Here is a 26,713-nt window from a genome sequence, read left to right as displayed (position 1 = left end):
GTGTTGCACATACTGGTTTTATAGGGTTTGGGGGGTGGCAGGGTGATTTTTTTCTAAGTGTAGGAATTATTGATGATTTGAGTCTGCTGTGGAACTCTGGTTAATTTCAGTCAGCCATTGTCAGTGCAGTTTTAAGGATGTGGTGACATAAAAAGAATGGAAGTATTTTCATGTTCACGCTTGGTCATCCAAAATCTTGCTTAGTTGCCCTTCCAGTTAGAGAAAGCAGTAGTTTCCAACACTTCATTATTTTCTTTAATTATATTCGAGTGCTGCTTTAAGTTATATGTCAATGTAAAATACATAATAAGCACCTTTTCCTACTTCTGCATCACTTTTTTTTTTTTTTTAATAACAACCCGTTTGGTTAATGAGACAAAAGAAAAGGATTTTCTGCCTGTTTTTACTCTAATGCCCTTCCCACCTACAACACCCCTAGATGTGGGTAGATAGATTGTCTCGGGTTTATTTCTATGTTAGTAATCATTATCTTTCATTAGAGAACTTACAGTTTAGGAAAGGATATAAGATACACAGATACATAATGAAAATACAAGGCAGGAAGTGATAAATGCCATGAGAAAGGTAAAAATAAAATGCTCTTGTAGTTCACAGACTACAGAATGAGTAACCCTGTCAGTCTTTGCTTCCACAATCATGAAAGGAGACAGTAAGGTTAACTTTGAGCTTAATATATAATGCTCTCAAAAGGAATTTTCTCTTCTTGGAAAAGAGAAGCATTTGATCTGTTATCCTACTATTTTAAGTATTTTTGTGAGTCCAGTCCTTTTCTAGGCACAGATAAAATACATTTTTTGCCTGTCATGCTACACCACAGAGAAAAACTCAAGTCAGACTGGAAAAGCACTGCTAATCACTTCATAGCATTTTATAGTCTTGGAAGTTACCCTTGAATCTTTTCTCCTCTCCCTCCAGCTTACCCAGTCCCTCACCAAATTCCAAAGATTATGCCTCCTGAATATTTTTGGGATCCAGTCTTGCCAAGCTTAATCCATCTCTGCGAAGCAGCTAGACCGATTTTTTAAAAACATAGCATTAGTTTAAGTCAGTTTCATGCTAAGAATCCCTAGTGGTTCCCTTCACAGAGTGCACTCCTTATTGTGCACACCAGGCTCTGCCTGCCTGTGCAATAACATCTCTGACCTTTGCCCCTCACCTTGTACACTGCAGTCACATTGGCCTTCCCTCAGGGCTTGCCCTCCTCCCGCACACTGCTCCCACTGTGTGGAATCCTTCCCCAAGGGCCCCGTTTCTATTCCTTCAGTACTAAACTCAAGCATCCTTAAGGAAACCTTCCGACCCCCCCGCTGCGGTCAGACCACCCAATCTCAATGGGGTCTCATAGCACCTTGTACTTCTCTTACTTAGGTCTTTCTGCAACTGTAATTAATAATGAATCTTGGAGCTAGTTATTAGCTGCCTTCCCCCTAGAACAAAATTTAAAAGGGCACGTGTGCTTTTACTTAGTGCTCTGTGCCCAGGGCCAGTGTCTGGTATAGTGCCGAGTACTGGAATAAATTCTTAAGAAATATTTGTTGCTAAAGAAAAAGGGCAGAAAATTCCCAAATTATTTAAATTTGGTTTTAGATTTTATTGAGGTGCTTACATTTGATCATAGGTTTTTTAAAGTTGTTGGAATGTTTATAAAAGACAAGTATCAGCATCACCTGGGAGCTGTTAGAAATGCAATGCCCAGGCTTCTGATTCAGACCTACTGTATCAGAAACTGCGGGTGGGGCCTGACAATCTGGTGTAACACACCCTCCAGGTGATGCTGATACAGAATAATGTTTGAGAACCAGGGTTCTATAAAAATACTGACTGAAAAAACAAACACACAAACAAAAAATACTGACTGAAGGTTGACTCTGACTAAGTAAAATATGAAGTGCAACTTAAACCTACTTTTGAAATTAGGTACATTGTTTCTAATCCACAGTGGGTGGTAATAAACTACTTTTCAGCTGCCACCCTCCCCCACCCCCATTTTATCAATTGTCTTCAGATATCAACTGAAATGTAAACAAGGTCTGCTTGATCAATCAACCCAAACCTGGACTTTAGAAATTCCATAATATTTTTCAACCTTCCCCCCTCTGAATCTAACTTTTATCTAGTGCCATCTGATTCCAGGAAATGCTTGTAAAACTGATAATGCCCATGATTCTAGTGTTGGAGTGCTTTGCTTTTAATTTTTTTTTGGCCGCACTGCGTGGCATGTGGGATTTTAGTTCCCCGACCAGGGATCAAACCCATGCCCCCTGCAGTGGAAGTGAGGAGTCTTAACCACTGGACTGCCAGGGAAGTCCCATTAATTTTTTAATGTTTATTATACAGGGTCAAAATGATTTTTGCTAAAGCTTAGGTTGTCATAGTTTCTAGATTTATATCTAATGCATTTTGAAGTATTAGCAAGGTTTAGGTGTGCATATTCTTGGCTGTGTTTAGATTTCAGGGCTGTGCTACATCATCAAACTTTTGCTGATGGATTGACTGCATTGTTAAAGGTCACTCATCCCCGATTCTGCCATTGACTTTAAATTTGCACCATGTTTGACTCAAGGACACTGTTGACAAACCATTCCCACCTGGTGACTATTAAGTGATCCATAGGAAGCTAATTGCAGGTTTCTTTCTCATATAACAGATGCCCAAGGCTCATTGATTCTCTTTGTAATATTTGGTTAGAAGCACAGGATTTGAATGGAGAAGGGAGATAACCAACAAAAGATTTTTTTCAATGTTTTTAAAAACTTTAAATTTTAGAATAGTTTTAGACTTACAGAAAAGTTGCGTACATGGTACAGAGTTTTCACACCCCACGTGCAGTTTCCTATATTATTAACATCTCATGCTAGTAATGTACATTTGTCACAATTGATGAACCAATATTGATACATTATTATTAACTAAAATCCATACTTAATTATTCAGATTTTCTCAGTTTTCCATTAATGTCATTTTCCTGTTATAGGATCCTAGCCAGGATACCACATCACATTTAGTTATATCTCATTAGATTCCTCTTGGCTGTGACAGTTTCTCAGACTTTCTTTGGTTTAGATGACATTGACAGTTTTGAGGAATACTAGTCGCATATTTTGTAGAATGTCCCTCAATTGGGATTTGTCCGTTTTTCTTATGATTAGACTGGCGCTTATTGAGTTTTGAGAGGAAGACTGGTGAGGTGAAATGCCATTTTCATTACACCATATCAAGAGTACATTTAAAAAAAATTTTTTTATTGAAGTGTAGTCGATTTACAATGTTGTGTTAGTTTCAGGTGTAAAGAGTACAAATTATTAACATGACATCATGGTTGGCATTGACCTTGATCACCTGTCTAAAGTAGTGTTTACCTGATTCCTCCACTTTAAAGCTGCTGTTTTTCCTCTTTTCCATACTGTACTCTTTGGAAACAAGTCACTAAGTGTAGCCCAAGAGTTGTGGGTTTTTTGTTTTTTTTGCTACCATGTGGCATGCGGGATTTTAGTTCCCTGACCAGGGATCGAACCCATGCCCCCTGCATTGGGAGCGCAGAGTCTTAACCACTGGACTGCCAGGGAGGTCCCAAGAGTTTGTTTTTTAAATATGAGATTCCAGATAACATCTTTCTCGCTGAGTGGGGCCTTCTCCATTATTTTTTGGTGTCTCCTTTTAAGTTTTACTTTAATCAGGAGACAGGTATATGCAGTTGACATGTTTCAAATGCTTATTTATTTATTTATTTATTTATTTATTTATTTATTTAAGAAAAAAAGTTGCCAAGCTTTATTTCGGTTGCAGTGGTTACAGACAGCACATCTAACCCTATATCCCACCCCGCCCTACTCGGCCCCCTGAACAGGCTCAGCCCCCTTTTCCCTCCAGTCTCACTTCTTGTCCTCCTCCTTCTTGTCCTTCTTGCCATCCTTGGTGGCCTGGGAGGCCAGGGAGCCCATGGCATTTCAAATGGCCTCATTGTTGGGATCCACACCTGGAAGGTTCTCCAGGACACTCTGAAGGAACTCGGGGTCCTGCATCACGTCACAATCCTCCTCCTCCTTGGCGGGCTCAGATGTGTCCATGGCTGAACTGGCATCAATGTCAGCTGATTCTGCCTGGCCAGATTCTGCGCCCTGGAGGGACATCTGCATGGCATAAGCATTCTGTTCTTCCTCAGTCATACTGCTTAGGTCAGGGAGCCCAGTGCGGCCAAACTCCTGCTGGCTGATGGTCATCTTCAGCAGGGCATCGTCCGAGTCTTCAGTCCCAGTCATAGCAATTCCCACCTCAGCGGCAGAGGCAGCAGCTGCCCACCGCGCCTCCTCCTCCTGCGGCTGCCGCTGCTCTTCCACAGAGACTCGCAGGGCCAGGGCCAGCTCAGGATCAGCACTGGGGTCCACGCCAAATTCAAAGTCACTGGCACCAAGACCCAGCATGGCGCCGTCTTCCCCAGCCAGAATCGGAGAACTGATGAGGGCATCAGCCAAGCTGGGCCCAGGAGGCACTGTCACCAGGTGAGAACCGGTTCCATCTTTGCCATTCAGTGTGTTTACAAAGGCGGTCAGCTTTGCTGTGTTCACCTCCTCTTCCCCAAAATTGATAATGTCAGCATTTACTTTCTCCTTCTTGAGGCGTTTAGCCAGTTTCACCAGATTCTTCTCACTGTCCTCCACGGGGCTTCCCACAAAGGCAGTGATTCGCATCTTGTGATTCTTGCCCTGTGGGTGCTTCAGGGCCAGATGGGCCACGCAGATGCCAGCGCAGAAGGTGATCTTGCCCTTGGGTTGGACAGTGTGGAGCTTAGAGAGGATGCGGCCGGTGTCAGGGGTGAGTGTGGTCCGCACTTCACAGTCATTGGCCAGGGTGATGAGGCCCGCGTTGTTCTCAGGGTTGCTGAGGGTCTCGGAGTGACAGACTACGTTGACGGTGTCTTGTTGGGCCTGTAGCCGGGTGGGTAAGAAGTCCCCATATACTCACTGTTGTCCACGCAAACCATAGTGCTTTCCAACACCATCTTGCCGCCTTCCTCCCTCCCCGACCTCAAATGCTTATTTAAATTGTGAAGTATATTTCAGCTGATGAAGGGATTTGAAATTAAAGTGAATATTTGTTCTGGGGAAGTTAGGGGAACCTAATGTGGTTTTGCAAATGCTCCTGTGTCTAACTGTTGCCCACATATACTCTCATTCCTTAGCCTCCAAGCCTCTGTTTGCCTGTAGCTGCTCCTAGAATTTAATTGCCTGCTAGCTAAAACCTCTATGAAAACATTTGGGTAGATAGAGTGGCCCAGGATTTTCTTTTGCTTGGCAAGAACTCACTTGCTAAAATGGTTTTTAATATGTCGGTGCCTCTCTACTGTGCTTCTTTTGCCAGAATAGATGCAGCCCAAAAGATTTGCTTGTCTTCCTAACTCCTTTTTTAATATCTCATAGCAGTGACTGAGCTATTGATCTGAAGGGATAATAACAACCCTGCATGTGCTTTTTGCAAGTTCTGATATTTTAAGAACTGAGAGCTTTGAAAAAGAACATCGCTTTACTTCACAAGCTCAAGGCTTCTTCAAACCAAATAATATACAGCATATGTCATAAAGAAGGTTCATTCCTAGAAATCACCAGATTTAAAGGGAGCAAAGGATGAGGGAGAAGGAATTAAAACAAGTGACATTACTTGCTCAGAGACTGATGACCAGGGTCAGCTCCACGGGAACATTGTCTCCAGCAGCCCCACTTACTCTTCCTCACCGCATCCCTAATTCATGTTCTTGGCTCCTAAAATACACTTAAAGCACTTCTCAGAAAGATTGAAAGGCACACAGAAAGTAAACAATAAACTTTTTGGTGAAGTTAACCTTTAGTATATTATTAGTAGTTTTGGATTCTAGGTTGACTCCTCAGTAGGGAAAATAGCAAGCAACATGCCTCATTATAATTAGATATATAAATAACTTAAGATAATACATCTATCATAAGGCAAATAGAAAAAACTGGGGGATTTTTTAGCTGCGCACATTTATTTATTTATTTATTTATGGCTATGTTGGGTCTTTGTTGCTGCGCACGGGCTTTTCTCTAGTTGCAGCGAGCGGGGGCTGCTCTTCGTTGAGGTGTGTGGGCTTCTCATTGCGGTGGCTTCTCTTGTTGCGGAGCACGGGCTCTAGGCGCACCGGCTTCAGTAGTTGTGGCACGTGGGCTCAGTAGTTGTGGCTAGTGGGCTCTAGAGCGCAGGCTCAGTAGTTGTGGTGCACGGGCTTAGTTGCTCCACGGCATGTGGGATCTTCCCGGACCAGGGCTCGGACCCGTGTCCCCTGCATTGGCAGGCGGATCCTTAACCAACCACTGTGCCACCAGGGAAGTCCCTTAGCTGCGTACATTTATTAATCCAAGTTCTGGCTACTAAGGTCTAAGAGGACTCCCTCAATTTGAGAGATATGCCCCCCCCCCAAAAAACAGTTAATTTTACTGTCTAATATTTCTTATATATTTGTATCTGTTCAGCACCTGGAAGAATTCAGTACTTATTTTTAGAATTCGTCTTAAACTTTTTTCGTAAACTTTTCATTTTAGGATAATTTCAGATTTATAGGAACTTTGCAAAGATGGTACAGAGAGTTCACGTATGCCCTACACAGTTTCCCTTATTATTATCTTATATTAGTAATGGTACATTTGTCACAATTAATGAACCAATATTGTTATGTTATTACTAACTAAAGTCCATACTTCATTCACATTTCTTCAGTTTGTCCCTAATGTCCTTTTTTCTGTTCCAGGATCCCATCGAGAATACCGTACCATAATTAGTCATCCTGTCTCCTTAGGCTCCTCTTGGCTGTGACAGTTTCTCAAACTTTCCTTGGTTTTGATGACGTTGACAGTTTTGAGGAGTACCGGTTAGGGATTTTGTAGCAAATCCCTCAGTTAGGATTTGTTTGATGTTTTTCTCAAGATAAGATGTGGATTATGGCTTTTTAGGAGGAAGACTGGAGAAGTGAAGGGCTGTCCTCATCACATCTTATCCACCATGCATAATATCAACATGACTTTCTACTGATGATGTTAACTTGATCACTTGGCTGGGGTAGCATTTGTCAGGTTTCTTCACTGTGAAGTTAGTCTTTTTTAAAACAGATTTTTACTGATTTTTCTACCTGTATGATTCTGGAGAGGAATATGGTTCATTTCATTTATTTATTCAACAGATGTTACTTTGAGTTAAAGAAAACATGGTTTTAGGTAAATTTTAGGGTTTTATTCCCCCCAAGGCCCACTCTTATTAATTGGAGAAATAAACCATATTTAAGGAATAACCAATACTTTGTAGGTAACAAAAGTTGGTCAAGGTCAAGTTGTTGGTGTACAGTGTATATTTGTTTAGCTTTTCTGAATATACTGAGTTTTTCAACAAAATTCTGTTTGACCACTGATGAATATTGTTAAATAATTTAAATCACATTCTTCAAATGTTATGGCATCTCAATTATTCATGATTTACCAGTTATTAGACTTTCTTACCTTCTCTTTTCACTCATTTTATATTCAGAAGTAATAGTGGAAATGAGACCCTTTCTATCTTCCCAGCTTTTGTATAAGTACAAAGGATTATATAGATATTAGGGATCAAGCAACCTCCTGCTTATTTACATTCTTTCAAATGCTAGTCACAGTAACAGATGAAGATCAGAAAGCACTAGGAAGGGCTTCCCTGGTGGCGCAATGGTTGAGAATCTGCCTGCCAATGCAGGGGACACGGGTTCGAGCCCTGGTCCGGGAAGATCCCACATGCCACAGAGCAGCTAAGCCCGTGCGCCACAACTACTGAGCCTGCACTCTAGAGCCCGCGAGCCACTACTTCTGAGCCTACGTGCCACAACTACTGAAGCCCACGTTCCTAGAGCCCGTGCTCCGCAACAAGAGAAGCCACCGCAATGAGAAGCCCGTGCACCACAACGAAGAGTAGCCCCCGCTCGCTGCAACTAGAGAAATTCCGCGCACAGCAACAAAGACCCAGCGAGCCAAAAATAAATAAATTAAAATAAATTAATTTTTTTAAAAAAAGAAAGTACTAGGAAAAGAAGAGTTTTGCTATCAAAGAATGAGTGTGTCATGCAGCAGATGAACCTCTAGGATGAATTTGATTAATTCTCCACAGCAGCAAAATCGCATAATCAGATGGTATTGCTTGAGGCTTTCTCTTGCTTTGGAGTTGGATAATCTAAATTGTGTAGCCTCTAGTGGATTTTCATTCTGTCATGTATCAAGGAACATCTGTGCAGATGGAAAGAGGTTTTCTGTTGGGCTGTGTGTGAGCTCAGTGGGAAGGGTTAAAAATTAGGAATGAATGCATTTAACTCAATTTTTCTTCCTAATAACAGACATCTCTACCAGATTTGATGACACTGCAAACATGAAAGGAGCAGAGACATCTGGGTGTTATCATAGGCTCTGCCACTACTTGTGTAGTTTTGGGGGTAGGTTTTTTTTTTTCTTAATAAATTTATTTATTTATTTGTTTGTTTTTATTTTTGGCTGTGTTGGGGCTTCGTTGCTGCACGCGGGCTTTCTCTAGCTGCGGTGAACGGGGGCTACTCTTCATTGCGGTGCGGGGGCTTCTCATTGTGGTGGCTTCTCTTGTTGTGGAGCACGGGCTCTAGGCACACAGGCTTCAGTAGTTGTGGCACATGGGCTCAGTAGTTGTGGTTCACGGGCTCTTGAGTGCAGGCTCAGTAGTTGTGGCGCACGGGCTTAGTTGCTCCGCGGCATGTGGGATCTTCCCGGGCCAGGGCTCAAACCCGTGTCCCTTGCATTGGCAGGCAGATTCTTAACCACTGCACCACCAGGGAAGCCCAGGGGTAGTTTTATTATGTGACTTCCCTCGGTGGTCATCAGATTTTCATCCATATAGTAAGAGTGGATAGGTCAGAGCATTGCTTATACCCCTCAAGACCATGTAAGTTTGTGGTTCAGAATGGGAAACAAGAGTAGCAATATGGGCTGTCCACCCAATTTCATGGTATGATATGATACAGTACATTAGGAAAAAGATTTCTGGGTAATAGCTATGAGCCATAGAGCTTTTTAAGATATGTATTCTGGATTAGGGAAGTGGTGGTAGGTAGAGAAAGTGGAGGTGGGTGAACAGAGATCTCTATACACTGAATTCCGTATTCCTCTTCCTTGGTCCTTCCCATGTGACAGGCTCGCTCTTTCTCTTTCATTGCCGATCTTCTCTGCTCATGGCCTTGCCTCATGCTGTCTGATGTTGGGAGGGCTGTGAGGGCCTGCTGACTTCTGTGTCTTCACTGCTCTCCAGTGGACAGAGTTGGGGCAGGTCAGCCCTGAACGAGGCTTTGGGCCCCAGCCTGTCCTGAGCTGGAGAGAATTTGGGAACCTCTGGCTGCCAGCTCAGCAGATCGGCATGTCTGCTAGTCTCATTCTGACTTTGTGTGCTTAGATTTTTTAAGGCTGCTCTTGCTTAGTTCCTTGTAATTAAGACTGGCCTTTTACTTCCATGCCAGAACCCGGGCCCCTCTGTGAAGTCCTTGTCTGGGTATAGTGGTTGGTACCGCAGTTGCTCCAAGGGTAGAAATATGCTTTCTTTTAGGCAGGCCTCTCCGGAACTTGAACTCTGCCTGGACCCATGCCTGTGTTTGGGACTCTGCTACCCATTGTTGATTTTGTTGATGCTCACTGACCAATTGCTTTTTACCAGATTTACCTGTTATAGTATTCTGTCTGCTTTCTCCTTGCTGAGTATCCTGATGTTTGCTCATTGACCACCTATCTGGACCTCTGCCTGTTGCTGCCCACTCTCCTTTGCCAATTATGCTCTCTTGCCTACCTGGATTTCCTCCTAGAGCTTGCTTCTGAGTCCATCTCCAAGCACCTTCCCTCCAATTCCTTCCCTCCAATATGGAGGTGTCTATATAGATGACAGGGCCTGATCTACCATACTGCCTGCCTTCAGAAGCTTAATTATGACAGTCAGTGTTTTCCATTCTCTTTATAAAAATCTGTCACCTTTTAGCTGCCTTAGTTTGTTATTCCCTGATATTATAAACTCACTCCTTGACGTTTTTTATTTGATCATTTTTTTGTCTTTCCTTAGAACAAATCTCATGTATCCCCTTTTCAGCCACTTGTTACTTTCACAGGGAGTGGCCTCAAATCATAAATCTTCACATTGGAAGAGACTTTCAAAGACATCTAGTTCAACTTTCCATGTGATGGGTAACTTACCAACTCCCAAAATAACCCATCAATAACATTTTCAACAGCTCTCAACTGGTTTCTTGGGCCCCAAACTATCAATTCATTCATATATTTATTCACTTATTCATTCAGTCAACAGTTACTCAACGTCTACTTTTAGCCAGGCATTCATGTGTGTGTGTGTGTGTGTGTGTGTGTGTGTGTGTCTCTGTGTGTGTGTGTTTGTCACCATTCCTGTCCTTAGAGAGCTGCTACTCCAGGGGGGATAGAGAAATAAACAATCATGATTGCTAGCTAGAGGCATGCAGTGGGTAGGGGAATGGGTCATTTCTTCTGCATGACTGAAGGTTGGTTCATGGAGGAGCTCTTTCTGCCGCTTCAATTAACACCAACTTTCTGGTCCACCACCAGCTTTTCAGCTACTCAGTAGAGAGGAGAGCCTCCTTTCTGCCTCTGTCTATCCTTGACTTGCCCTTGGAATCATCTTTCTAAATGCAAGTCTTCGTTTGTTACTCCCCTGCTAATAGGCTCCCCATTGTCTACCCTGCAAACAGACATCTAGCTCTTTGACACAACTTATGAAGCCCTCAGCCTTCTGGTTCATGCCTGCCTCTCCAGTCCCATACACACCATTTTTCATCAGGCTCTCAGTGCCCCCGAATTTCGTGCAGTTTCCTGGCTACATCGTGCTTACTCACACTTCTCTTGCATATGTTGTTCCTGCTACCTGGAATGACTGCCGGTCTCGTCTCCACGGTGAACTCCCGGGGCACTGTGAAAGCCTGATGGAAGATGGTACACAGGGAGGAGTAAATCACAACTCTGACCTTCCTTTTCCATTAAGGTGTACTTTGACCTGTTGGCTGCTATTGCCCCTTATACACCCCCATGCCTGCCACCCGAAGATTGTAAACTACTCTACACCAGGCAGTTATCTCTGTGTCTTCAGCCTTAACACGGAGACTGGCCCAGAATGGGCAGTCAGTAGATATGTGTTGGATGAATGGATGAGTAAAGAAATGAAGACAAGTCTTCTATAGTCTTATTTTTCACTTTAGGTCTCCCTTGGAGCACTGAGAATGCTACTTAAAAGACTCCTACCATTGTTTTGACTGTAGCTCCCTGCCAACCTAGGACCACGCTCACTGGCTTATCCATGGCTAGACACCTGCCTGCAACTATCACTGAACAGCCTGCCTGCCATACAGGGAGAAAGGCCCTTCGGGGGTGGGGGGAAGGTTGGACAACTCTTCACCTTCTCCTACCTGGCAGCCTCTGCTGCCAAGATAAGCTTCTCGCGTGTCTCTTCAAAACTCTAATCAAGAGAAAGAAATTGCACAGAATGAAAATGCTTCTTTCCTGCTCTGGTAAATCAGAACAGTTGTAAAGTCAGGGGAATTAGTACTTGAACAAGTTCCTGTCTTATTAAGCAATACTTTGAATGAGTCATCTACAAACTCAAGCAATTGGTGAGAACAATTAGTGGCCATTTATCATTTTAAGTTGATCTGTTTCAAATAAATAGCAAATGGGGTATTTTGGTCCTAAATTATATATACATTTATCTCCTTCTTACGAGAGCCCTTTTTTTTTACATAGTTATATCAATGAGCAGTGAAAGACACACAGCACTGCCATGAACTTTGTCCTCCTTGTCTTCCTGTTCTTTAATCATGGATCTTGAACTTTCAGTCAAAACTCAGCAGTTTTAGTTCTATTAGATGTAGATCTCTGCCTAAAATAGTCGGCCATTTCTGAGATAGTATGCTTTTCTTTAGGTTTATTGAGATATACTTTACATAAAGTAAAATTCACACTTTTTAGGTATGTACAAGTCTATGAATTTTGACAAACTTAATATAGCTTGTGGCCACCACTGAAATCAAGGCAATAGAATTTTCTGTCACCCAAAGTGTTCCCTCATGCTCCTTTGTAGCAGTGTCCTCCCTATGTTGCCAACCCCTGGCAACCACTGCTCTGATTTCTGTCTCTATAGTTTTCTCATTTCCAGAACCTCGTATAAGTGAAATCAAAATACATAGCCTTTGGGACTTCCCTAGTGGTCCAGTGGTTAAGACTCCACGCTCCAGATGCAGGGGGGCCAGACTCGATCCCTGGTCAGGGAACTAGATCCCGCATGCCGCAACTAAGACCCGGTGCAGCCAAATAAATTAATTAATTAAATAAATACTAAAAAAATAATATGTAGCCTTTCGAATCTGGCTTATTTTGCTTAGCATAATGCTTTTGAGAGTCATCCATGTCATTGAATTTATCAGTAGTTTGCTGCATTCTATTGCTGAGTAGAATTACATTATATGAATGTACAACAATCTGTTTATCCATTCACCAATTGATGGACATTTGGATAGTTTAACATTTTGCAGTGATTATGAATAAAATTGTAATCATTTACAGTTCAGGTTTTGGGTAGACATATATTTTTATTTCTCTTGAGTAAATACCAAGGAGTGGGATGGCTGGGTTTTATGATGTGTGTTTAACTTCGTAAGAAATTGTCAAACTGTATTTCAAAGTGACTGTACCTTTTTTTTTTTTTTAATTCCAGTCTGTGGCTTGTCTTTTTATTTTTAAAATTTTCTTAATATCTTTTAAAGAGCAAAAGTTTTAAGTTTTGATGAAATTCAATTGATCACTTTTTCTTTTATGGTTCATGCTTCTTCTGTCCTATATAAGAAATAATTACCAGACCTAGGATCATGGAGATTTACTTCTGTTTTATTCTAGACGTTTTGTAGCATTAGGTTTTATGTTTCAGTCTATGATCCATTTCAAGTTAGATGTATACAGTGAGGTTTGGGTTGAGGTTCTTTTTTTAAAATATAGATATGTCCCATTGTTCCAGCATCATTTGTTGAAAGACAAAAAGACTATCCTTTGTCTATTGAATTAAGTTGGCATCTTCATCAAAAATCAGTTGACCATATACAAGCCTACCTCATTTTTTGTACATTGCTTTATTGCACTTTGCAGATACTGCGATTTTTACAAATTGAAGTTTTGTGGCAACCCTGTGTCAGGTAAGTCTGTCGGCTGCATTTTTCCAACAGCATTTGCTCACTCCATGTCTCTGTGTCACATTTTGGTAATTTTCATAATATTTCAAACCCTCCACTAGCAAAAAGATTACCACTTGCTGAAGGCTCAGATGATGGTTGGTGTTTTTTCACAATAAAAATAAAGTATCTTTTAATCGGGGTATGTACATTGGTGTTTTTTTTAGACATAATGCTATTGTACACTTAATAGACTACAGTATAGTGTAAATTTAACTTTTATATATGCACTGGGAAACCAAGAAATTTGTGTGACTCACTTTATTGCAATATTCACTTTATTGTGCTAGTCTGGAACCAAACCCACAATATTCTCTGGGGTATGCCTGTATATGTATGGATCAGATTCTGTTCCATTGATCTATGTGTTTATCTTTCTACCAGTATCACACTGTCTTGAATAGTGTACCTTTATAGTAAACCTCTAGATCAGTTGGTTTGAGTCCTTCAGCTTTTTCTTTTTTGAAATTGTCTTGGTTATCCTAGATTGTTTTTCCATATAAATTTTAGAATCATCTTGTAAACTTCTAAAAAAGAAGCCGGCTTAGATTTTATTGAGCATTGACTTGAATGCTGAATTGGGGATGAATTGAATCTATCAATTAATTTGGAAGAGAATTGCAATATTGATGATACTGAGTCCTCTGATCCATGAACGCTATATCTCTCCAATTACTTATGTCTTTGATTTCTCTCATTGGTGTTTTTTGTTTGTTTGTTTGTTTGTTTCTGGTAATTTTCAACATATAAATCTTATAATACTTGGTTAGATTGATTCCTGAGTATTGCATATTTATTGGTTCTGTTGCAAATGGTGCCTATAAAAATTTCAGCCTCCAGTTGTTCACTGATGTATATAAAAATACAATTCATTTTTGTAATGTGGTCTTATATTTTCCATCCTTGCTAAAGTCACATACTAGATCTAGTAGTTTTTTATAGATTCTTTTGAATTTTCTACTCAGATAATTATGTTCTCTGTGAATAGAGACAGTTTTATTTCTCCTCTCCAGTTTTATATATCTTTATTTTCTGTACCTTAACTGCATTAGCTAGGACTTTCATCTAGTATGATGTTGAATAGAAATGGTAAGAGTGGGTTCCCCTGATCTTAGGGGGAAATCATTCAGTCTTTCACCATTAAGTATGAGTTATCTGTAGGCTTTTTTTCATAGATGATCTTCTTCAGGATGAGGAAGTTCCCTTCTATTTCTAGTTAACTGAGTATTTTTTAAAATTGTGAATGGTTGTTGAATGAATATCAGTTTTTTCTGCATCTGTTTAAATAATCATATGGATTTTCTTCCTTAGACTGTTGATATTGTAAATGGCATTGTTTGAATTAAGAATGGTGAACCAACCTTGCATTCATAGGCTAAATCCCCAATGACCATTGTGTATTATTCTCTTATATTTTTTGGATAAAAATCCTGGTTAGATGCCGCAACGTTGTTGGCAATTCCTTAAACATATGAGTGTTTTATAGGTCACTAGAACCACTTCCATCCTTGCTAACCTTACCTATGATACAATACAGGTAGGGTGCTGTTCTTCATCTTTATTTGATCTTTAGGCTATCAAAAGAGAGTGAGGGGAAAGGCAACAAATATAGTGAGTGTCCATGTACCAGGCAATGTGTATGTTTATTTAATTCAGTCTTAATTGAAAATTGAGATCCAACAAGTCATTTGTACCACTGAAGTCTTTGGAGCTAGTAAATGGCACGGTCAGAACTTAACTGCAGGTTTGTTTGGTAAAAACCCATGATCAACCCATTACACTTTAATGCCCCTCTCTGGAAATGAGTGTCTGAATGTGGCAGGGGAGGGGCGGGGCAGGGAACCGGGTTGGGTATGGGGAGCGAGGGGCAGGACTGCCGGGAGGGTGGAGGAAAGATTGACTGAGATTAGGAAAGGGAGAAACGTTCTACCACCTTTTATTGCCATCTAAAAACCTGAGATTTTTAGATATCTTGGTTTTCATCTTATCTCTGCCATTTACTTGATTTATGGCACATTTGTCTCTCTGAGACTCATTTTTTTATTTTGTTTTTAATTTGAAATGTAGACAGACTGTTAACTTTGGTTGTTATGAGGAATAAAGATAATACATGTAAAGTGCCGTGCGCATAGAATGTGCTCAATATAATGGTGTCCATTACTGTCATCATTATTAATTTCCTACCATTAAACTTACTTTATAACTGGAAATAATTAATTTGGGTTTGGAAAATGATTTCTGTAGTTGTTTGTTTAATTCTTTTGCCAAAATAGCCTAGAGCAAGTTCCTTTTTATAAGAACGGACTTAGTTTCCTCTATTTTTTACCCACCTCTAAGTCAAAACAATACCAGTTTACTAAATCAGTTTGAAATTTGATTTAAAACCTCCTGCTGGGGCTTCCCTGGTGGCGCAGTGGTTGAGAATCTGCCTGCCAATGCAGGGGACACCGGTTCGAGCCCTGGTCTGGGAATATCCCACATGCCGCGAAACAACTAGGCCCGTGAGCCACAACTACTGAGCCTGCGCGTCTGGAGCCTGTGCTCCGCAACAATAGAAGCCGCGATAGTGAGAGGCCCGCGCACCGCGATGAAGAGTGGCCCCTGCTTGCCCCAACTATAGAAAGCCTTTGCACAGAAACGAAGACCCAACACAGCCAAAAATTAATTAATTAATTAATTAATTAATTAATTTAAAAAATACCCAGTATTTTACTACTGTTTTCAAAGCACCTTGATAACATCTTCTAATATGATTGACACCTTAAGTAGGGTAGGTCTTATTTCTGCTTTACGATGAAAAAATAGACCTATGGGATATGTTTTCCCAAAGATCACCTTTGGATATTGCGCCAGTGTCCAGAACCCAATTTTGGTTTTTGTCCAGTGTTCTTTGCATAAGACCTCTGGGTCTTAAGCCTGATCTGGCTCATTGACCTGGTAAACCTTCAAAAACCAAATGTTTAATGACCACCTTTGACCCCACAATTAGGATCAACAAATGGGATTGATGTCAGCTTCAAAGAGAGTTCATGAAACAAGTAGTTGGTGGGAGATAGTTTTGAGAGGAACTTCTACCCTTCATATGTGTAACTTTCCCTTTCTAGATTGCCTAGACGGAGACTTCCAGTGTCCAAGCAGGAATGTTCAAAGGTTGGTCATTAAACTTTTGGGGTGGTTTTAATTAAAATGTTGGGCAGTGAGGTGAGGCCTAGCCTGGTAGATTTGGTGTGGCCTCTTGAGTAGTTACTTTGTGTTAAACACTTTCCTAATCATTACAGGGGCATAGAGATTAAAGCAAAACAAACAAAAAATATGATTCTACTCTTTAGGACCTCACAAGCCAGCAGACAAGATGGAAGCATACACAGAGATGCTTCCATTTCTGCTTACTCCAGGCCATCCTTCATTCTGCCAGCGGAACGGTCTTTTGAAAACACATGCCCTTTCCCTGCTTAAAACTTTCTGGTGGTTCCCTGTTTCTCAGAGGACCAAGTCCAAGCTTCTTATCAGGACATAAAAGGCCTTCTCTGATTTTGCCCAGCTTCTCCCTCTGTACCCACCCCTCTGGCCAGGATCCCAAATCTCAATACCCTGGTGACCTGGATTGGGCTATGTATGAGGCAAGCGCTCCTTTGTGCCCAGGCCCAGTTCTGTCCTATGCATTCTCTCTCATGTCTAGTTTCTCCAGAGGTGCCACTTGAAGGGATGCAGGTTTCTTCATGTGTAATAGGGGGATGATGGGACTTCCCTGGTGGTCCAGTGGTTAAGACTCTGTGCTTCCAATGCAGGGGGCGCAGATTCGATCCCTGATCAGGGAACTAAGATCCTACGTGCTGCAGCCAAAAAAAAAAAAAGGACAGTGTAATAGGGGGATGAATATCGGCACCTACATCATGGGCTTACTGTGAGGATTCAACCAAGTAACACATGGTGAGGGCTTACGCTGTGCCTGGCATAGAATATTTGTTCAATAAATGGTAGCTAGGTTTTATTATTATTATGCAGTAGAAGAAGCAAGGGTGTGAGGGTAAAATCAATATTTCTAGGTGCTCAGAGCACGCCATGATTTTTCATGCCTCTGGGTGTTAACTCATGGTGGGCCCTCTGTCTAGAACGCTGTGTTAGTCTGGGTCCTCTGAGAAGGAGAAATTTAGGATTAAACGGCAAGGATTTTATAACCAACCACCTATGTGAGAGACAAGGGGGGTGGGGGAGGGGGAGATGGGAAGGGTGGGAGTACCCATGATGCAAGTCCATGATGCACGCCTGACCCCTAGTGAAGAGGAGAGAGAGTAGCTTAGGTGGAAGCTCTCTAGACTGCTATGCAGCTGAAGAAAGTTTCAGAAAAGCCTTTGGGGAGTCCAGAAGTCAGTGATCAGTACAGTCCTGTCCCTGAGGTACTGTCATTGGTCAGGTGCAACCCATTGGAAGCGAGCCTTCAGCACAAACATTAGGATGAATTTCTGAGGCAGCAGCTCAATTGTGCTCCCTGTCGTTGGAGGCCTTCCTCTTAGCCTTCGTAAATGCCTTTCCTCTTCCATTGAACTCCTCCTGCTTGTACTTAAAGGGCCAGCTTTAAATGTTTCCTCTTCTGGGAAACTTTTCCTTGAAGGAAATTCTCAGCATGTCAGATGATGGTCCCACTGCCTACAATGATCATCCCCAAATCTCTGCCTAGTTAATTTCTAATGCACTTACTTGAACCCCTAGCATCTGAAAAACTACTGGGTGCTCAGGAAATAACTGTTGAATGAATGAGTTGGTAGGACTTGGACAAGCAGATCTAAGGGAGAAGATAGTTGAGGCAGAGTGAACTGCTTGAGCAAAGTCAAGTAAGTATGTCTTGCCCCAAAACTGTCATTTTAGGGAATATATTATGATGCAAAACAGTGGGTATATTATGATGCAAAACAGTGGGGGCAGGAGTTTTTTCCTGGCAGTTGAAAATGATTCATAATTTGAGAAGTTTGTTAAAAACAATGTTTTGAGTATTTCCTGAGAGACTTCTTTCCTAAGAGGAAACAGAGTTGATGGAAATGGAATTTTACTGCTGCCAGGAAAAGTATGATAAAGATCAAATCTCTTACAACTACTACCAGAATAGAAATTTCCATAGAGCAAAGAGATTTAAAGGCCCACCTAATGGCTCATATGTATTTAGTGTTCAGTGCAGCTGAACTATAATTCTGTAATGGAATTGGACCAATTTTGACAATCCAGTTTGTAACGTATGAATTAGTGAAGACTCATCTTGACATTTGCTGACGCTGCCAGATGTTGGCCATATTTTTGATGGAAAGAAACAGGGAGCTGGCCAGGATCCCAAATCTCAGTATCACTACCAACCGCCTACCACTGCCACATGTTGCCAGAGGAGATAGGCATGCTGAGGATAAGGTCCCACAAAATCACTCATGATCAGCAACTGGAGACTTAACTCCTAATCCCTATGTAATGTTTTACCCTGGTGACCTGGGTTGGACTATGTATGAGCCAGGCCCAGGCCCAGGCCCAGTTCTGTCCTATGCATTCTCCCTCATGTCTTGTTTCCCAAGAGGTGCCACTTGAAGGGACCCAAGTTTATTTGTAATAGGAGGATGAATATTGGCACCTACGTCATGGGCTTGCTGTGAGGATTCAACCAAGTACTGCATGCTGAGGGCTTAGACTGTGCCTGGCATAGAGTATTTTTTCAATAAATAGTAGCTAGGTTTTATTATTAATATGAAGTAGAAAAAGCTAGGGTGTGAGGGTAAAATCTTAATATTTCTAGGTGCATATTATAAAAGTTGGTTGTTCATGCCTTCGGTTAGTGCCTGTTCTGTGATAAAGCAGCATGGGACTCTAGGCACATGGGGTGCTGTGGCCCATTCTGTAATTAATCTCACACACACAGTTGCTGATATCTGATTCTTCTCTCAAGTGAGGACAGTTCATTTTGGCTCATACATAAGTAAGATCACCTACTCCTCCACTGTGCTTTCTTCTCTTTCTCATTGGCCCATCTCTCTCACCTTCAAATTTCTATTATATTTCTTCCTAGGTTACATGGAAGAACCTAGGAAGAAATGAACATGGCTGCATGATACAGTCCCCTCCTTTGATTTTTGTTGATCAGGTTGGGAAACTCTTTGATCCAACAGCCCTTGCTTTACAGATCCTTTCTTCCATTTTAGTGGAATAGTTCACTTGGGATATTATCCAATTTATTTCTGTCTTTCACTACTGAGTCATTGATTTCACCAAAGAGCTTCTCCTTTATGTATGTTTATACACATCTCTCTTTACCATATTCCTCCTTTCTTTCCAAGTCTGCTGTTACATCAAGAATTACTCCCGTCTCACTTCTTTATCCTATTTGAAAGCTGAAAATAAGAATTGAATTATGACTGATAGGGAATAGAATATTATGATTGATGGATGTGTACCAAAGTAAAGGAAAGCCGTAAGTTTAAAAAGGAAAAGTAGTATTTGAAGTCCCAAAGGTATCTCATACTCAATATGTCCAAATGTGAACTTACTCTCTGTGTCTTCTCTAAGCCTCTGGCAGTTAACTCTCAAGATGTTTCTCAAATGGGTTTATTTCCTCCTTACTCCCATTGTCCTTGCCCTGGGCCTCACCCTCTTCATCTTACACCTACACAACATAACTTCTTTCCTTATCTTCTTGCTGGTTCCCTCTCTTCCCTAGTCTAACTACACAGTGTCACAAAAGGGTGTACTTTTTTTTTCTTTTTTAGCTTTTTGTATGGTAAAATGAGACAAGGATTCAAAACACCAAGCAATCAAATGAGTAGCTTACAGTATTACAAGGCAAACATACTTAAAATCTCCATCCAGATCAAGAGATGGAACATTGTCAGCCATGCCAAAAGTCCCTCTAGGTGCCCTATCCCAATCATAAACCTTCCCTCCTTCCAAAATAACTATTATCCTGACTTTCATTTTCTTACTTTTCTAAAAAATGTTTATTTATTTGGCTGTGTTGGGTCTTAGTTGCGACACGTTGGCTTCCTTCTAGTTGTGGCTTGTGGGCTCCAGAGCACACAGGCTCAGTAGTTGCGGCATGTGGGCTCTCTAGTTGTGGCGCACGGGCTCAGTAGTTGCTGCGCGGGCTTAGTTGCCCTGTGGCATGTGGGATCTTAGTTCCCCAACCAGGGATCGAACCTGCGTCCCCTGCATTGGAAGGCGGATTCTTAACCACTGGACCACCAGGGAAGTCCCTATCCTGACTTTTAAAGTAATTATCTTCTTACATTTTTTAATCAAGAGGGTGCTTTTTAAAAATATCAGTCTTGCCATATCCAGTTACCTCTAAATTCCCTCACAGGTTTTCTCAGGCCTACCTTTATAGCCTCCTTTCTATGACTACTTCTCTTCTCCCCAGTACCCTGGTTTCTGGCCATACTGGATTATTCACAGGCTCAGATGCCTCTAGGTGTTTGCCAGATACCTTCAGGCATTTGCTCCTGCTTTTCCCTCTTTCTGGAGTTCCCTCCATTCCCATTCTCTGATGAAGTCCTAGACCCTGCTCAAATGTGGATTCTTCATTGAAGCTGTCCTAGATCTCTCTTCCCTGACAGCCTGGGTCAGAATGAATCTCTCCCATCCCTGTGCTCTGTGCCCATTAGACCTTTTTTTCTTGGGGTTGGTGGCGGGGGGGTTTGCGGGATCTTAGTTCCCTGACCAGGGATCAAACCCGTGCCCTGGGCTGTGAAAGCGCGAAGTCCTAACCACTGGACCGCCAGGGAATTCCCTAGAGCATTTTATACATGCGTCCATTATTAGTATTTATCATAGTCTCTGGTACCTAACAGATTGCTTAATGCATAGTAGGTGCTCAATAAATGTTTGTTGAAAGTATGAATCTGCACAATCATTCTTTAAAGCTTTTTCAGGGTGTCACATTTTCTTCAGAATTGACACAAATCATACATTTGATCATATGATCAGGGTTGATGTGGACTCTTTCAGATGCTGTTGTTCTGAACGTTACTACGGTTGAAATAAGTTTTTTTTGCTGTATAAAGCTAGCACTCCTGTATTTTAATTCCTTGAGTTGTCTTAAAATGCTCAAGTTGTGTCACCCAAACAGGGACTGAAGTATGCTTTATAATAACTTAAGATTCAGATCAGTTTCTACCTATTTATTTATTTATTAAAATAAATCAATAGGAGTGATTTATTTTAATTCAGGTTCTCTCTTTCATTTACATTTTATGTAACTAGGATAGATATGACTGAGAAAAATTTGATTGACAGTTATCAGGATTTTTTTAAATTGAAAAGTATTATATGTGGTTAAAACGTTTTTTAAACTATAGAAGATATAAAAAAGTTTACATCCCCGCTTCATTTGCAGCCCTATTCCCCAGAGGTAACCACTGTTAAATTTCTTGTCTGGGTGTTCAGATTGTTTTTATGTCTGTTGAATCATATACACACTTGTGCATACACACATGCTCATACGTTTATGCTTATGAATATATATCTTTTATATACACAGTTGGAATCATACACTATATAATATTCTTTAATTTGCTTTTTTACTTGACATGTGTTAGAGATAATTTCATATTGGTACATCTTGAGCTACTCATATATTTTAACATTTGCACAATAGTCCATTGTTTGGATATTTCACGGTTAATTTAAACAGTCCCCTCCTGATGGATATTTGGATTATTTCGTTTTGTTTTGTTTACTGTTTTAAACAATGCTGTTAACAAACATCCTTCTATAGTTTTATTTACTCTTGTTTGTAGAATCACACAAGCTATTTTTAAAATAAAAATCGGAGTAATGATATTATTATTGAAAGTTTTTCTATTTTGATAGTTCATAGTTTAAAAATAAAGCCAGTGTAAAAAAAACTTTTGAAACAATAAGAATGAAAACCATCATCACACATCTGAACACACATATCTAAAAGTGTGTGTAAATATTAATGTGTGTAAATATTATTTTGAACAATAATAGCTACCATTTAATGATCAATGACTATCTTATTTAATCCTCACAGCCCTATGGGGCAGGTACTGTTGTTCCCAATATATAGATGAAGTAACTGATTAGAGAAAGGTTAAATGACTTATCTGAGGTCCCACAGGTAGTAAGCATCAGAGTGGGGACTCTAAAACAGTGTGTACTCAACAATAAAAAGACAAATAGCCCAATTGAAAAATGGTCAAAGGATCTTTTTTCTCCTAATTGAAGTATAGTTGATTTAAAATGTTGTGTTAGTTTCTGGTGTACAGCAAAGTGATTCAGTCAGATATATATATATTATACATATATATTCCTTTTTAAGATTCTTTTTCCATGATAGGTTATTACAAGATATTGAACATAGTTCCCTGTGCTATACAGTAAGACCTTGTTGTTTATCTATTTTACATAAAGTAGTATGTATGTGTTAATCCCAGGCTCCTAATTTATCCCCCCAACCCTTTCCCCTTTGGTAATCATAAGTTTTTCTTTGTCTGTGAGTTGGTTTCTGTTTTGTGAATAAGTTCATTTGTATCATTTTTTTTAGATTACACATATAAGTGATATATGATATTTGTCTTTCTTTGTCTCATTTACTTAGTATGATAATCTCTAGGTCCATCCATGTTGCTGCAAATGGCATTATTTCATTCTTTTTTATGGCTGAGTAGTATTCCATTGTGTATATATACCACATCTTCTTTATCCATTTACCTGTCGATGGACATTTAGGTTGCTTCCATGTCTTGGCTATCGTAAATAGTGCTGCAGTGAACATTGGGGTTGCATGTATCTTTTTGAATTATGGTTTTCTCCAGATATGCCCAGGAGTGGGGTTGCTGGATCATATGGTAGCTCTATTTTTAGTTTTTTGAGGAACCTCCATACCGTTCTCCATAGTGGCTGTACCAATTTACATTCCCACCAACAGTGTAGGAGGGTTCCCTTTTCTCCACACCCTCTCCAGCGTTTATTATTGGTAGACTTTTTGATGATGGCCATTCTGACCGGTGTGAGGTGATACCTCATTGTAGTTTGATTTGCACTTCTCTAATAATTAGCGATGTTGAACATCTTTTCAGCATTTGGGGCAAAGGATCTTAATAGGCATTTCTCCAAAGAAGATATGCAACTGGCCAATAACCACATGAAAAGGTGCTCAGTGTCATTAGTTGTTTGGGAAATGCAAATGAAAACTACAATGAGATACTACTTCAGGCCCATTAGTATGACCACTTAAAAAGAAAAAAGGAAAATAACTAGTGTTGGTGCAGATGTGGACAAATTGGAACCCTCATACATTCTTTTTTTTTTTTTTTTTTAATTTTTGGCTGCACTGGGTCTTTGTTGCTGCGTGCGGGCTTTCTCTAGTTGTGGCGAGCGAGGCTACTCTTCGTTGCGGTGTGCGGGCTTCTCATTGCAGTGGCTTGTCTTGTTGTGGAGCACAGGCTCTAGGCGCCCGGGCTTCAGTAGTTGTGGCACATGGGCTCAGTAGTTGCGGCTCACGGGCTCTAGAGCACAGGCTCAGTAGTTGTGGCACACAGGCTTAGTTGCTCCGCGGCATGTGGGATCTTCCTGGACCAGGGCTCGAACCCGTGTTCACTGCATTGGCAGGCGGATTCTTAACCACTGCACCACCAGGGAAGCCCCTCATACATTTTTTGTTTGTTTGTTTCTTTGTCTGTTTTCAGCTGGAAGTTCCATTTTATTTTCCATTTTGATACTAATCCCTTTCAATTTAGCTTCCTCTCATCGATGTGCAATAGAAGTGGAACCTTAAAAATAATTACCATCTATAACTAGAATGTTTTATAACTTTTTACTACATCATTCTTATTTAAAACATAAACTTTTTTCCTGTTTTTAAAAATATTTTAATTTTATTGGCATATAGTTGATTTGCAATGTTGTATTAGTTTCAGGTGTACAGCAAAGCCTCATACATTTTTAGTGGGAATGTAAAATGGTGCAACCATTGTGGAAAACAGTTTGCCATTTTCTCAAAAAGTTAATCATGGAATTATCATATGACCCAGGACCTCTACTCCTAGTTATATGCCCAAGAGAAATGAAAACATATTTCTTCAGAAAAACTTGTACACAAATGTCCATAGCGGCGTTATTCATAATAGTCAAAAGGTGAAAATAACCCATATGTCCACCAACTGATGAATGCATAATTAAACAAAAGGTGGTATAGCCATACAATGGAATATTATACATCCATAAAAAGGAACAAAGTATTGATAAATCCTACAACATGGATGAACCTCGAAAACATTTCACTAAATGAAAGAAGTCAGACACAATATCACACAGTGTATGATTCCATTTATAGAAAAGGCTCAGAATATGCAGAAAGTAAGTTAGTGACTACCAAGGGCTGGGGAGGAGAGGAAATGGGGAGATGGAGGGTGACTGCTAACAGTTTCAGAGTTTCAGTTTAGGGGATGAAAATGTTCTGAAACTGAATCATGGCGATAGTTGCCCAACTCCATGAACATATTATAAACTATTGACATGTGCACTTTAAATATGTGAATTGATATATATTGTCCAGCACTATAAAATCAGAGAGCCCTTAAAATGTTGTTGTTCCTTAAAGGTCTGTCCTTGACTCTCTTTTTGTGGGGTGGTCTCATCCATTGTCATGCCCTCTATGTTGAATTTAGGCAGATGAAGAGCAAATCTCTTCTCCAGACCAGTCCTCTCCCCTGACCTATATGTGGGCCTGCCTACTGAAGAGGGCCACTTGCCTTTCCCACAGACACCTCAGAAGTACTAGTCTGTCCCAAACAGCTCGTTCCAGTCACAGATCTGATTCTTCTGTGTGCCCTGTCTGAGTGGATGCTGTTCCCACTTACTGTCATCCATGAAATCTCCCAGTCCTATTAGTTTTTTCCTCTAACAATTCCATCTACTCTTTTCCATTCTCATGGCAGAAGCTATCTATGGTCCAGGCCCTCAAAAGTTCCTGCCTAGGTGAATGTGGTCACATGTACCCCAGGGTGCTTGGTGCCTGTCCAACCTTGCCTCTCCTTCTGGCCATCCTTCTCCTTAAACATTTTCCTTCAGCAATAGGAGAGCTCCTTGGAGATCACTCAGTCACTCCTTGCCATCTCTTGCCTTTGCACTTGCTGGCTTCTCTGCTAGATCTTCCCTCTTGTTTCTTAGTCTGTCTAATGCCTCATTTTTGTCAGACTTGCTTCAGGCATTAAATCTAAGAAGTCTTGGTTAACCCCTAACTGGGTTTGAGTTAGACGCCCTCCTTGCCCCCTCTTGCCTATACCTCTTCTGATGTTACATTCACCACACTGGATTATAGTGATCTATTTGAGTGCCTGTCTTCTCTACCAGATTGTGAGTTTTTAGAGACTACAGCCGTGGGGGAAATCTTTATGTACTTTCTCCATGTCTTTGTGTGAGCAGGGTGAGGGGAGTCCCTCCTTTAGTCATGAAGCCTCCTTCTCAGGGAGCCCTTTGTTCACAGTTCTATCTAAAATTGCAATCTCCCCAAACACTTCTTATCTTCCTCCCTTGATACTGCTGTCCTTAGCACTTATGACTATCTATCATATTGTATATTTTACTTACCTTGTTTATTGTCTGTCTGTCTTCTCCCACTAGAATATAAGCTCCACGAAGGAAGGAATTTTTGTCTGTTGGTTAACTTGTATTCTCACTTCCTAAACCAGTACTAGGTACATGGTAGGCACCCAGAGAATGTTTGTTGAATGATTGAAAGAATGTTTGCCTCAGTCAGCTGCCTCAGAGAGTACGTCATGAGTGTACTGTCTGGAGCCAGAATACCTGACTTCGGGTCCTACACATGGCTTTTTATCTGTGTGACCAAGGGCAGCTTACATAAGTCTCTGTGCCTGAGTCTCCTTTTCTGTAAAATGGGGCTAAAAGTCGTTTACTGCACGGAGTTGTCATGTAGATTAAAAAAGTAGGTCTGTATAACATATTACAAGAGTGCCTGGTAATTAGTAAACATTCAGTAAGGATTAGTTATTATTATTTCTCTCTTGGGAAGTTGGCCTTAGAGATACCTAGTATAGCTACATGTTTATTTCTGCATTTCCAGAGCCCAGTCTGTTATTGCTTGAAAGTATCAAATAATTCTTTGTGAAATAAATGTTTGAATGGAATTAAAACAGATTTTTCAACACTATTATTTTGTCTTTATATTAGTGTTTTGGATTTTTAAATAATTATTATAGCAGCTCATTTAAATTAGATATGTGAATATCTAAAGGAAAACCGTAAACATTTTAGACAGAAATGGGAACTTTTGAACTTTGACCTTTATTAGAGCAGTAAGCCCATTCAGACTTCAGTTTTTGAGGAATATTGTTACTGTTATCGAATTCCAGGCTAGGCTTGGGCTAGTAGATCTGTCTCAGTTGAGACCCTTTTTACCTCCTTGCT

The 26,713-nt window shown here is 40.6% G+C and overlaps 1 protein-coding gene and 2 pseudogenes across 3 annotated transcripts in view; 1 reads left to right on the top strand and 2 right to left on the bottom strand.

Moving 5' to 3' along the window:
- Positions 1-26,713, top strand: part of ATP11C (ATPase phospholipid transporting 11C) — a 164,941-nt gene that overhangs the window by 20,396 nt on the left and 117,832 nt on the right. The gene's annotated exons all lie outside the window — the stretch shown is intronic.
- Positions 3,880-5,020, bottom strand: LOC137756915 (26S proteasome non-ATPase regulatory subunit 4 pseudogene; annotated as a pseudogene).
- LOC137757537 (U6atac minor spliceosomal RNA) lies at positions 14,717-14,829 on the bottom strand (annotated as a pseudogene).

Source organism: Eschrichtius robustus, chromosome X, assembly GCF_028021215.1.
Source record: "Eschrichtius robustus isolate mEscRob2 chromosome X, mEscRob2.pri, whole genome shotgun sequence".
Lineage (NCBI taxonomy): Eukaryota > Metazoa > Chordata > Mammalia > Artiodactyla > Eschrichtiidae > Eschrichtius > Eschrichtius robustus.
Note: the sequence above shows the minus strand (reverse complement) of the source record. Positions and strands in the feature narration are given on the sequence as shown.